Here is a 13,773-nt window from a genome sequence, read left to right as displayed (position 1 = left end):
AGCCCCTGTCAGTTGCATCGTTTGCAAATATTTTCTCCCATTCTGTAGGCTGTTTTTTCATTTTGTTTATGGCTTCCTTTGCTCTGCAAAAGCTTATAAGTTTGATTAGTTCCCGTTTGTTTATTTTTGCTTTTATTTCTATTGCCTTGGGAGGCTGATCTAAGAAAACATTGCTACTATTTATGTCAGAGAATGTTTTGCCTATGTTCTCTTCTAGGAGTTTTATGGTGTCACGTCTTAAGTCTTTAAGCCATTTTGAGCTTATTTTTGTGTATGTTGTTTGGGAGTGTCTTAACTTCATTGATTTACATGAGGCTGTCCAGTTTTCCCAACACCACTTGCTGAAGAGACTGTCTTTTCTCCATTGCATATTCTTGTGCTCTTTGTCAAAGATTAATTGACTGTAGTTGTGTGGGTTTACTTCTGGGCTTTCTATTCTGTTCTGTTTATATGTCTGTTTTTGTGCCAATACCTCGCTGTTTTGATTACTGTAGTTCTGTAGTATTGTCTGAAGTCTGGGAGGCTTATGCCTCCAGCTTTGTTCTTTTTCCTTAGGTTTGCTTGGTCAATTTTGGGTCTTTTGTGGTTCCATATAAATTTTAGGATTATTTGTTCTAGTTCTGTGAAAAATGTTATGGGTAATTTGATAGGGATTACATTAAATCTGTAGATTGCTTTGGGTAGTGTGGCCATTTTAACTGTATTAATTCTTCTAATCCAAGGGCATCAGATTTCTTTCCATTTTCTTGAATCACCTTTGATTTCCTTTATCAGTGTTTTATAGTTCTCAGTGTATGTCTTTACCCTCCTTGGTTAGGTTTATTCCTAGGTATTTTATTTCTCTTTGATGCGATTTAAAATGGGAATATCCCATTTTCTTATATTTTGTGCTAGTGTCCTAGTGTCCCTCATCATTTTCCTTCACACAGTCTGTTAAGAGATTTACCCAAGCTTGCCCTCTTTCTTGTTTGCCTTCCCTTACTGGCAGTTCTCCTGTTCCTGCCTCTTAAGTTTGCTAGCTTCAGATTCTAATGCCTAATATCTATTTTCAGCAGTCCTCTTCTTGATAACCCTTTGGATGCTTCTCTAGCTTATAGACCTAGATAATCGTTTACTTACCTCCTGTGGACCAGCCTTTAAGGCAGGTCATATGGCAATGATTAAGACCTGGTTCTCGCTCTTCCGTAGCCTGTGGTCTAGTGGGAAAAGGAGCTAAGTAAATAGAAAGTTTATACACTCAGTGTGCTAAGTGGAAGCATAGAAGAGTTGCCAGGTGCAGAGATACTCCAGACCAGGGAGTGATTTAACTTGGTAGATAAAACAACATGAAAAGACATGTTTAAAAGATGCCTCTGCTTCCATTTTATTTATTTCTTGTTCTAAGGTCTATTAGCCTATTGTTGTATTTTGGAGGATTATTAGGTGCTTTCCTTTTCTCTGTGCTGGTTGGATATTTGAAATAGGAGAGGTGAGGGACAGGATTGAAAAACAATCTGCCTTAAGGAAGCAAAGAGGTAAGATTTCCTTTTCTTCTACAGGGAACACAGTACTTCCATGTAGAGAGAATGTTATAGAGATAGTTTAGAGCAATTTCTAGAGCAATTTCTGATTTATTGGAAAATTCCTTATAAAAATTAATGGGTTTATTTGATTATGCTGTTTACTTTGAGAAACTACTTAGACACAAGAATATACAATGTAGAACCTGTTGTGCAGCATAAGGTAGGAGCTCATAAATATTTATAGAATAAGAGATTAAATTAATAGACAACCCTCACTGCACCCTCCACCTAACTGTTTTACTCTTCCTTCTGGACTGAGAGTGAAGAACAGTCAATCATTACCAGAGAACCTTTTTCTTTTCTTTTTTTTTTTTATATCTTTATTGGAGTATAATTGCTTTACAATGTTGTGTTAGTTTCTGTTGTACAACAAAGTGAATCAGCTATAAGTATACATAATATATCCCCATATCCCCTCCCTCTTGAGCCTCCCTTCTATCCTCCCTATCCCACCCCTCTAAGTGGTCACAAAGCATCGAGCTGATCTCCCTGTGCTATGCAGCAGCTTCCCACTAGCCATCCATTTTACATTTGGTAGTGTATATATGTCCATGTCACTCTCTCACTTCATCCTAGCTTCCCCTTCCCCCCCGTGTCCTCAAGTCCGTAGAGAACTTTTTTCTTGATTCATTCACACAAGTATGGTTTGATAATTATACACATGTTTTCAGTTGCTTTTTAGGGAAAGACCTGATGTTTGGAACATCTCACCTGTATAATCCTTTGAACATTCTCAGATATTTCCTTAAGAGCAAATAATACTACTGTGTACAAAAATAAGACCCACAGCAAGACTTCAGGGCAAGAATGATTATCCAGAACATATTATTCCCTTCTAGACTCAGTCCTACAGTGTTTGCCTCACCTCCTGACCACTAAGTTTGCTGGTTTTTATTCTCTTCCCATTCTTATCTCATTCTTGTATTTGAACTGTAAGGGAGGAAAAAGTTTTCCTTGACCTTCTTAGGGTCCTTGGCTGGGTCTGAAAATTAAACTGACAAAGACAGATTAACAGGAGAAAAGCATACACATTTTATTGAATTTTCACATGTACATGGGAGCCTTCACAAGAGAATGAAGACCTGGAGAAGTGACCAGAACAGGAAGCTTTTATACCTTTTACACAAAGAAACAATAAATTTGTAAGGAATTGACAAGACGAAAGGGTTTGGGCTAGAGATAGTAAATGGTGAAGAAGTAACTAGTAAGATAAGGGTTAGTTTAAAAAGATTTGTTTGCAGATTCTTCTAGGCTGATAGAATTTGTTTTCTTTCTTTAGGAAGAAAAAGGGGGGCTTTTTCTGCATTTACTGCTTCTTAATTGCTTTCAAATTAAAATAATTAGTATGTCAAAGAGACATATTTTGGGGTGACATATTCTGGTTTCCTTCAAATGCATGCGATATTTTCACAGCTACAATCATGACACCTCTTAATGCATTTTTCTTACACTCTTAGGCATCTTGGCAATACGTCATGTCATGTCCCTAGTGTTCTTCTCTCCTTGACATTTCAAACATCTGTGTATAAACATTTATTGAATTGAATTGTCACTGGTCTGCTCTCCTCCAGCAACTACATTGTTTGAGTAGCATGCAATTGTTGCCTTGGTGCACACTGATCTTTTGTACCTAAGGCAGGCCACCATGTACTGTTGTGTAGATTATTCAGTGCGTAAGGGTGTCTGGCCAAAGGAGTGAGTAGGCTGAAATCCAGTCCTTGCTGCTCCACTCACATCACCTTGTAGCCACAGGGCCCCATCCATTCAATGGGAGAGCTTTTTTCTAATTCATAAAAAGGTGCTGAATGGGTCAGTTGCAGCCTTGCCTAAATATAGCTTCTGCACATTATAAGATGGTATCAGGAAACACTGGTTTATGTTCATCATGTTTTACTATCACATCCTCAGAAATAAGTAACTGCTTGACATTTGGAAAAATTTTCATCTGGGTGAGTGTTTCAAGTTGAGTTCCTCAGGAAACAGACTCTGAGATTTGCAGGCAGGAGTTTTTTGCAGACCTGTGCTTGGGAACAGCACCTGAGAAGAGTGAGGGAAACAGAACTGGGCAGAAGAAGTTGAATTGTGATGTTGCAATAGAGTCCTCAGCAATCCTAGGATGACTTTCAAAGTTGTCCCTAGTGACCAGGATTCCCCCTCACCCCCCTACTCTACAGTCTATACTCGCTGAATTCAGCCTTCTCTCAGGGAGTAGACCTGACTTTGGACATGATGGCTCTCTTCAGCTTATGGCAACTTCTGGAAAGGGGCTCAGCTGAGAACAACCCACACTCCCAACATCTGGTGGAACAAGGGCTCAGTACTGAAGTGGATTTGGGCACACCACAGCATATACTAAAGTAACTTCATAACTATTGAGTGACTTTTTCTCCTCAATGGGATTAAGCAGGTTACCACTGCTTGCTTTTGGTTGAAGGAACACATGATAGAAACAATAATTCCAGGAAAAATTCAAACTTTTTTCTTAGAGAGGGCACCTCAGAGATTGCAGTGAATACAAGTAGCATAGATCCAGTAACCTAAGATTGTCTGAAAATCCAGGTTGCACATTGTATTTAAAGACTGTAGGCTTGAAAATATCTTTCCATGAGTTTGTCCTCTGTTGGTTCCATGCTCAAGAAAATATCCATATTGGTTATCACTGGGGAAACATAATTAAAAAACAAAAACTTCTTGCACCCAGAAAACCTCTCCACAAAAGTGATAGAGACAGAAAACAGTTTCATTATTGAATAAGCGTGAGACCTGTGGTACCCATGACAGGCACTCCACCCTTAAGAGACTGTAAAGACAGATAAGAATCTTACCCCCACCCCCTTATATAGCCAAGCAGATACAACCCATTACATCACACATAGTCCAACCCAAATTTACCTGGTAATTGGGGTGACCATCTTATTGGCTTTATCCAGAGGAAAAACAAACTTCTCATATCTTTGTAACAGGAAGTAGTTTTGCAAATTAGAGCCAGGCAACCACCTAAGTTAGGCTCTTACCTTCTTACTGAAACTGAGAGATAAGGGAGCTATAACTCTTGAAATTTGAATTTCCAAAAGTTGCACTAAAAAAAGATGGTTCTTGAGGAAACATTTCTGAGTTGTGAGACTGGCAAGAGGCTTATTTAGCCACTATACAGATTTACATACATTTGAAAAGCACAGAGATAGAAAGTCTGAAAGAAAAAGGAGAAGGGGAGAAGTCTCTTCCCTTATTTTCAGTAGGGAGAATTAAGCCTCTTATTTTTAATTTGTATTTGCCCTTTCACAATATATGTAGATGTGTTTAAGGCTGGGTCTCCTTGAAGCACTGAAAATTTTTAGAGGCAACCAAAATTCAAAGCCATCGTTTAAGCATCTGGAGTAGCTTCATTGACTATCATCTGATGATAAGCTTGGGAGATGTCAAGTTTTGAGGGGGTAGTGTTATAATATAGTGATCCAGTGGTGGTGGTGGTGAGGCTTTGGATTCTGACTCTGCTGTGTGCCCTGGAGAGAGTTATATAACCTCTGTTTTCCATCGCCCAAATAAGGATGATAGCATTTACTACTTCAGGCTATAGATTAATTGAGATAATGCACATAAAAGTCTTAGCACAAAACCTACATTCAGTAGGAGCTCAATGATTGATTGACTGTTGATGTTTTGTTGTTCTGCTGAGCTCTATTTCCCTACAGTAGTAAAAATATGAGTAACTTAAGGACTTTGTTTATTTTTTCTTTTTTTTTTAAATTTAATTTTATTTTTTATACAGTAGGTTCTTATCAGTTATCATTTTATACATATTAGTGTCTACATGTCAATCCCAATCTCCCAATTCATCCCGGCACCCCCCCCACCCCTGCTTTCCCCCCTTGGTGTCCATACATTTGTTCTCTACATCTGTGTCTCAATTTCTGCCTTGCAAACCGTTTCATCTGTACCATTTTTCTAGATTCCACATATATGCATTAATATACGATATTTGTTTTTCTCATTCGGACTTACTTCACTCTGTATGACAGTCTCTAGGTCCATCCAGTTCTCTACAAATGACCCAGTTTTGTTCCTTTTTATGGCTGAGTAATATTCCATTGTATATATGTACCACATCTTCTTTATCCATTCGTCTGTCGATGGGCATTTAGATTGCTTCCATGACCTGGCTATTGTAAATAGTGCTGAAATGAACCTTGGGGTGCATGTGTCTTTTTGAATTATGGTTTTCTCCAGGTATATGCCCAGTAGTGGGATTGCTGGGTCATATGGTAATTCTATTTTTAATTTTTTAAGGAACCTTCATACTGTTCTCCATAGTGGCTGTATCAATTTACATTCCCACCAGCAGTGCAAGAGGGTACCCTTTTCTCCACACCCTTTCCAACGTTTGTTGTTTGTAGATTTTCTGATGATGCCCATTCTAACTGGTGTGAGGTGATACCTCATTGTAGTTTTGATTTCGATTTCTCTAATAATTAGTGATGTTGAGCAGCTTTTCATGTGCCTCTTGGCCATTTGTATGTATTCTTTGGAGAAATGTCTATTTAGGTCTTCTGCCCATTTTTTGATTGGGTTTTTTAAAAATATTGAGCTGCATGAGCTGTTTATATATTTTGGAGATTAATCCTTTGTCTGTTGCTTCATTTGCAAATATTTTCTCCCATTCTGAGGGTTGTCTTTTCATCTTGTTTGTAGTTTCCTTTGCTGTGCAAAAGCTTTTAAGTTTCATTAGGTCTCATTTGTTTATTTTTGTTTTTATTTCCATTACTCTAGGAGGTGGGTCAAAAAAGATCTTGCTGTGATTTATGTCAAAGAGTGTTCTTCCTATGTTTTACTCTAAGAGTTTTATAGTGTCCGGTCTTAGATTTAGGTCTTTAATCCATTTTGAGTTTATTTTTATGTATGGTGTTAGGGAGTGTTCTAATTTCATTCTTTTACATGTAGCTGTCCTGTTTTCCCAACACTGCTTATTGAAGAGACTGTCTTTTCTCCACTGTATATCCTTGCCTCCTTTGTCATAGATTAGTTGACCATAGGTGTGTGGGTTTATCTCTGGGCTTTCTATCCTGTTCCATTGATCTATATTTCTGTTTTTGTGCCAGTACCATATTGTCTTGATTACTGTAGCTTTGTAGTATAGTCTAAGTCAGGGAGTCTGATTCCTCCAGATCTGTTTTTCTTTTCCCTCAAGATTGCTTTGGCTATTCGGGGTCTTTTGTGTCTCCATACAGATTTTAAGAGTTTTTGTTCTACTTCTGTAAAAATTGCCATTGGTAATTTGATAGGGATTGCATTGAATCTGTAGATTGCCTTGGGTAGTATAGTCATTTTCACAATATTGATTCTTCCAATCCAAGAACATGGTATATCTCTCCATCTGTTTGTGTCATCTTTGATTTCTTTTATCAGTGTCTTATAGTTTTCTGAGTACAGGTCTTTTACCTCATTAGGTAGGTTTATTCCTAGGTATTTTATTCTTTTTGTTGAAATTGGGATTGTTTCCTTAAATTCTCTTTCTGATCTTTTCTTGTTAGTGTATAGGAATGCAAGAGATTTCTGTGCATTAATTTTGTATCCTGCAACTTTACCAAATTCATTGATTAGCTCTAGTAGTTTTCTGATAGCATCTTTAGGATTATCTATGTATAGTATCATGTTATCTGCAAAGAGTGACAGTTTTACTTCTTATTTTCCAATTTGTATTCCTTTTATTTCTTTTTCTTCTCTGATTGCTGTGGCTGGGACTTCCAAAACTATGTTGAATAATAGTGGCGAGAGTGGATAGCCTTGTCTTGTTCCTCATCTTAGAGGAAATGCTTTCAGTTTTTCACCATCGAGAATGCTGTTTGCTGTGGGTTTGTTGTCTATAGCCTTTATTATGTTGAGGTAGTTTCCCTCTATGCCCACTTTCTGGAGAGTTTTTTATCATAAATGGGTGTTGAATTTTGTCAAAAACTTTTTCTGCATGTATTGAGAGGATCATATGGTTTTTATTTCTTAATTTTTTAATATGGTGTATCACATTGATTGATTTGTGTATATTGAAGAATCCTTGCGTCCCTGGGATAAATCCTACTTCATCACAGTGTATGATCCTTTTAATGTGTTGTTGGATTCTGTTTGCTAGGTTTTTCTTGAGGATTTTTGCATCTATGTTCATCAGTGATATTAGTCTGTAATTTTATTTTTTTATAGTATCTTTGTCTGGTTGTGGTATCAGGGTGATGGTGGTCTCATAGAATGAGTTTGGGAGTCTTCCTTCCTCTGCAATTTTTTGGAAGAGTTTGAGATGAATGGGTGTTAGCTCTTCTCTAAATGTTTGATAGAATTCACCTGTGAAGCCATCTGGTCCTGGACTTCTTTGTTGGAAGATTTTTTAAAAAATAAATTTATTTATTTTATTTATTTATTTTTGGCTGCATTGGGTCTTCGTTGCTGGACGTGGGCTTTCTCTAGTTGCAGCGCACGGAGTCTACTCTTCGTTGTGGTGTGTGGGCTTCTCATTGTGGTGGCTTCTCTTTTTGTGGAGCATGGGCTCTAGATGTGTGGGCCTCAGTAGTTGTGGCACGTGGGCTCAGTAGTTGTGGCTTGTGGGTTCTAGAGCACAGGCTCAGTAGTTGTGGTGCATGGGCTTAGTTGCTCCGTGGCATGTGGGATCTTCCCGGACCAGGGCTTGAACCTGTGTCCCTGCATTGGCAGGTAGATTCTTAACCACTGCGCCACCAAGGAAGTCCCTGTTAGAAGATTTTTAGTCACAGTTTCAATTTCATTACTTGTGATTGGTCTGTTCATATTTTCTATTTCTTCCTGGTTCAGTTGTGGAAGGTTATACCTTTCTAAGAATTTGTCCATTTCTCCCAGGTTGTCCATTTTATTGGCAGAGAGTTGCTTGTAATAGTCTCTAATGATGCTTTGTATTTCTGTAGTGTCAGTTGTTACTTCTCCTTTTTCATTTGTAATTTTATTGATTTGAGCCCTCTCTGTCTTTTTCCTGATGAGTCTGGCTAAAGGTTTATCAATTTTGTTTATCTTCTCACAGAACCAGCTTTTAGTTTTACTGATATTTGCTATTGTTTTCTTTGTTTGTATTTCATTTATTTCTGCTCTGATCTTTATGATTTCTTTCCTTCTACTAACTTTGTGTTTTGTTTGTTCTTTTTTCTCTAGTTCCTTTAGGTGTAAGGTTAGACTGTTTATTTGAGATTTTTCTTGTTTCTTGAGGTAGGATTGTATTGCTATAGACTTCCCTCTTAGAACTGCTTTTGCTGCATCCCGTACGTTTTGGATCGTCTTTTTTCATTGTCATTTGTCTCTCAGTATTTTTTGATTTCCTCTTTGAATTCTTCAGTGATCTCTTGGTTATTTAGTAACATATTGTTTAGCCTCCATGTGTTTGTGTTTTTTATGTTGTTTTCCCTGTAATTTGTTTCTAACTTCATAGCATTTTGGTTGGAAAAGATGCTTGATATGATTTCAATTTTCTTAAATTTACCGATGCTTGATTTGTGACCCAAGATGTGATCTATCTTGGAGAATGTTCCGTGTGCACTTGAGAAGAAAGTGTAGTCTGCTATTTTTGGATGAATGTCCTATAAATATCAATTAAATCTATCTGGTCTGTTGTATCACTTAAAGCTTGTGTTTCCTTATTAATTTTCTGTCTGGATGATCTGTCCATTGGTGTAAGTGAGGTGTTAAAGTTCCCCACTATTATTGTGTTACTTTTGATTTCCTCTTTTATAGCTGTTAGCATTTGCCTTATGTATTGAGGTGCTCCTATGTTGGGTGCATATATATTTATAATTGTCATATCGTCTTCTTGGATTGATCCCTTGATCATTATGTAGTGTCCTTCCTTGTGTCTTGTAACGTGCTTTATTTTAAAGTCTATTTTATCTGATATGAATATTGCTACTCCAGCTTTCTTTTGATTTCCATTTGCATGGAATATCTTTTTCCATCCCCTCACTTTCAGTCTGTATGTGTCCCTAGGTCTGAAGTGGGTCTCTTGTAGACAGCATATATATGGGTCTTGTTTTTGTATCCATTCAGCGAACCTGTGTCTATTGATTGGAGCATTTCATCCATTCACATTTAAGGTAATTACTGATATGTATATTCCTATTACCATTTTCTTAATTGTTTTGGGTTTGTTTTTGTAGGTCCTTTTCTTCTCTTGTGTTTCCCACTTAGAGAAGTTCCTTTAGCATTTGTTGTAGAGCTGGTTTGGTGGTGCTGAATTCTCTAAGCTTTTGCTTGTCTGTAAAGCTTTTGATTTCTCTGTCGAATCTGAATTAGATCCTTGCTGGGTAGAGTAATCTTGGTTGTAGGTTCTTCCCTTTCATCACTTTAAATATATCATGCCACTCCCTTCTGGCTTGTAAGGTTTCTGCTGAGAAATCAGCTGTTAAGCTAATGGGAGTTCCCTTGTATGTTATTTGTTGTTTTTCCCTTGTTGCTTTTAATAATTTTTGGTTGCCTTTAATTTTTCTCAGTTTGATTACTGTGTGTCTCGGCATGTTTCTCCTTGGGTTTAACCTGCCTGGGACTCTCTGTGCTTCCTGGACTTGGGTGGCTATTTCTTTTCCCATGTTAGGGAAATTTTTGACTATAGTTTCTTCAAATATTTTCTCTGGTCCTTTCTCTCTCTCTTCTCCTTCTGGGACCCCTATAGTGTGAACATTGGTGCATTTAATGTTGTCCCAATGTTGTTGGCTGTGTTCATTTCTTTTCATTCTTTTTTCTTTATTGTGTTCTGTGGCAGTGAATTCCACCATTCTGTCTTCCAGGTCACTTATCCGTTCTGCTGCCTCAGTTATTCTGCTGTTGATTCCTTCTAGTGTATTTTTCATTTCAGTTATGATATTGTTCATCTCTGTTTGTTTGTTCTTTAATTCTTCTAGGTGTTTTGTCTTCAGTTCTTCTAGGCCTTTTTTAAACATTTCTTGCATCTTCTCAATCTTCGCCTCCATTCTTTTTCTGAGGTCCTGGATCATCTTCACTATCATTATTCTGAATTCTTTTTCTAGAAGTTTGCCTATCTCCACTTCATTTAGTTTTTTTTCTGGGGTTTTATCTTGTTCCCTCATCTGGTACATAGTCCTCTGCCTTTTCATTTTGTCTATCTTTCTGTGAATGTGGTTTTCATTCCACAGGCTGCAGGATTGTAGTTCTTCTTGCTTCTGCTGTCTGCCCTCTGGTGGACGAGGGTATCTAAGAGGCTTGTGCAAGCTTCCTGATGGGAGGGACTGGTGGTTGGTAGAGTGGGGTGTTGCTCTGGTGGGCAGAGCTCAGTAAAACTTTAATCCACTTGTCTGCTGATAGGTGGGACTGAGTTCCCTCCCTGTCAGTTGTTTGGCCTGAGGTGACCCAGCATTGGAGCCCACAGGCTCTTTGGTGGGACTAATGGCTGCCTCTGGGAGGGCTCACGCCAAGGAGTACTTCCCCGAACTTCTGCTGCCAGTGTCCTTGTCTCTGTGGTGAGCCACAGCCACCCCCCCCCCCCCCCCCCGCCTCTGCAGGAGACCTGCCAACACAAGCAGGTAGGTCTGGTTCTGTCTCCTATGGGGTCGCTGCTCCTTCACCCTGGGTCCTGAGGTGCATACTACTTTGTGTGTGCCCTGACACAAGCAGTGGAGGGCACACACAGAGTGGAGTCTCTGTTTCCCGCAGTCCTGTTGAAGTCCTGCAATCAAATCTCGCTAGCCTTCAAAGTCTGATTCTCTGGGTATTCCTCTTCTCATTGCCAGTCTCCCAGATTGGGAAGCCTGACATGGGGCTCAGAACCTTCACTGCTGTGGGTGGACTTCTGTGTTATAATTGTTCTCCAGTTTGTGAGTCACCCACCCAGCGGTTATGGGATTTAATTTTATTATGATTGCGCCCCTCCTTACATCTCCTTGCAGCTTCTCCTTTGTCTTTGGATGTGGGGTATATTTTTTGGCGAGTTCCAGTGTCTTCCTGTCGGTGATTGTTCAGCAGTTAGTTGTGATTCTGGTGCTCTCTCAAGAGGGGGTGAGCGTCCATCTTTCTACTCCGCCATCTTGAACCAATCTCCAAGTACTTTGTTTTTAAAACAAATATAGGCACACAAATGTCTCAGTTTAATTTAGGCTTTCTTGTGATACTTGTTACTTTGGCCCACTGAATTTATTAGTTTTGTTTGGGTACAGCTTATTTGATTATGCACTCAAAATGCAAATTTTCCTTTTTCCTTTTGAGAAAGTGGACTCGAGCAATGGCTATCTAGTGTAGGGGAATGCCTTGGGAAATACCTTGACAAATTTGAATTGTTCTGATGGCTTGAATGCCTTGACTGCTGTGCTGATTCCTAATGAAATGGACCAGTTCCTCTTCATGAGGTTTTTGCTTTGCTCCTGTTTATTTTCCTAGACTCTCCTTCAAGCTTCCTTTTGTGATTCTTCTTTCTACCATTAAGTTCCTTCCCATCCTTTCCCCATGGCTTACTTCATGGTAAAGGATTTCCTTTCACCCTCAACACGTTTGATGAATACTTCCTCCATCTTCCTGACCTAATAAAACATGAATAGATCCTGAGGACCTCACTCTTCTGCAGGGGTCTCCACACTTTTGTTTTCACTCTCTCACTGGTTTTTGTGGATATCCATCATTCATATTTATTTATTTATCTATTATATGTATTTTTTTCTTTACTAGTATTTATGCATATCATAAAACATACACAAAAGAATTTTAAAAAGATGAAGCAAATATTTCTTTAAAATGTTTTGTCACTGGTCATGGTTGTTTTCAGAAGTGAATGTATATCTGCATGTCAAAAAGTAAAAAAATTTTTTTGGCTTACTTCTTGTCAGATATATGGTCATTGTTTTTTCCTCTTAATATAAGCAATTATGTCCTTGTATTGAACAGGAGAAGGGTCAGTTCTGCTAGTTTTGAAATGTTCACTAGAATTATCTTCAATTCAAGATGTTTTCCAGGAATATTTTAAGCCATTCATACATTTTGGGATAGTTTAATTTAAACTATACAATATAATTTTAAAATTTATTTAACTGGATTTATGTATCAGGTAACAAGTTGGCACTGTCAAATTCTCCAAGTTCTGGAACTCCCAATCATCCCTCAAAATACCTCTTTCACCCACATAGGGATCAAGTGATGGTGTCAGTGGAACCTGCATATTAACATGGGCAAAACTTGATTTACTTCTTATTCAATTTAGGTAAGTATAAATATAAGTCCTAATATTTTCTTCCCACATCCTCAGAGGGGAATGGCCAGAGGACCATTGCTCTAATTTAATAGTTTAAGAAAAATGTATTGAATGCTTTTTTTGTATCATAGGGTCAAGTTCGAAATGTACAAAAATGAATAAGAAATGAATTTTACAGCCTAAAGCAGAAGGCAGACACACTTAAAGAAATGTATCAATGTAGTATAGTAGGTACCAACATATTAATGGAGGGTAAAGTGTAAGCTGTGGGTTTTGGAAAGGCTTCCTGGAAAAGATGAAGTCTGAACTGAATTTTGCAGAAAGAATAATGGTTAGTTCAGTGAAGAAAGGTGGGAAAGACTTTTCGTGTAACCAAAATGTGACAGCGTGAAACAGCATGTGGTATTCAGTGGGCTTTAAGTAGCCTGATAGTCCTAAAGTATGAACGAAGAGAAATGGAGTAGTCAGAAAGGAAGCCAGGGATGTAGATAGGAGCCATGCCACATATGCCAAAGAGCCTGGACCCTATTCAGCTGGCACTGGGAAGCCAATAAACCTTCATAGTGGGGAGTTGGGTTTTTTTCTTTAGGTAAGTCCCTCTAGCTATAATATGGAGTGAGCATGGGTATAAGAACATACCACAAAGTCACTATAATCAAATAAATATGTCTTGGATGGGAATCAGAACAGAAAACTCAGAAGTAGACTGAAGTACACGTAAGAATTTAATATATGACAAGAAGGATAATTCAGTTCAGTAAGAAAAGAATAGATTAGTTCATGAAGAAAATAAAAAGTAGACCACCATCTTATTTTTTAAAAATTTACTTAACTTTGTACACACTTATATAGACATGTAAACTAAATTTAAAAATAAATTATAGAAAAACCAAATACTTAAATGTTAAAGAAAAGCAATAAAAATCTTACAAAAAAGGTAGGAGATTACATGTACAATCTAGGCGTTGGAAAGTGTTTCCTAACCAATGCTGAGAAGAGACATATTTGATTATATGAAAA

General features: G+C 38.0%; 1 protein-coding gene across 3 annotated transcripts in view; it reads left to right on the top strand.

The window, feature by feature from the left end:
* The window catches only part of PLCL1 (phospholipase C like 1 (inactive)), a 388,297-nt gene that overhangs the window by 9,224 nt on the left and 365,300 nt on the right, over nucleotides 1-13,773 (top strand). For 2 of the 3 annotated variants that reach the window (XM_082397315.1, XM_082397314.1), the window contains exon 2: nucleotides 12,689-12,762. The exons of the other annotated variant lie outside the window; for it this stretch is intronic. The gene's annotated coding sequence lies outside the window, so the exon portion shown is untranslated. The remainder of the gene's footprint in view (nucleotides 1-12,688; nucleotides 12,763-13,773) is intronic. 3 annotated transcript variants of the gene reach the window in all.

Source organism: Balaenoptera borealis, assembly GCF_965194805.1.
Source record: "Balaenoptera borealis genome assembly, chromosome: 6".
NCBI lineage: Eukaryota > Metazoa > Chordata > Mammalia > Artiodactyla > Balaenopteridae > Balaenoptera > Balaenoptera borealis.
Note: the sequence above shows the minus strand (reverse complement) of the source record. Positions and strands in the feature narration are given on the sequence as shown.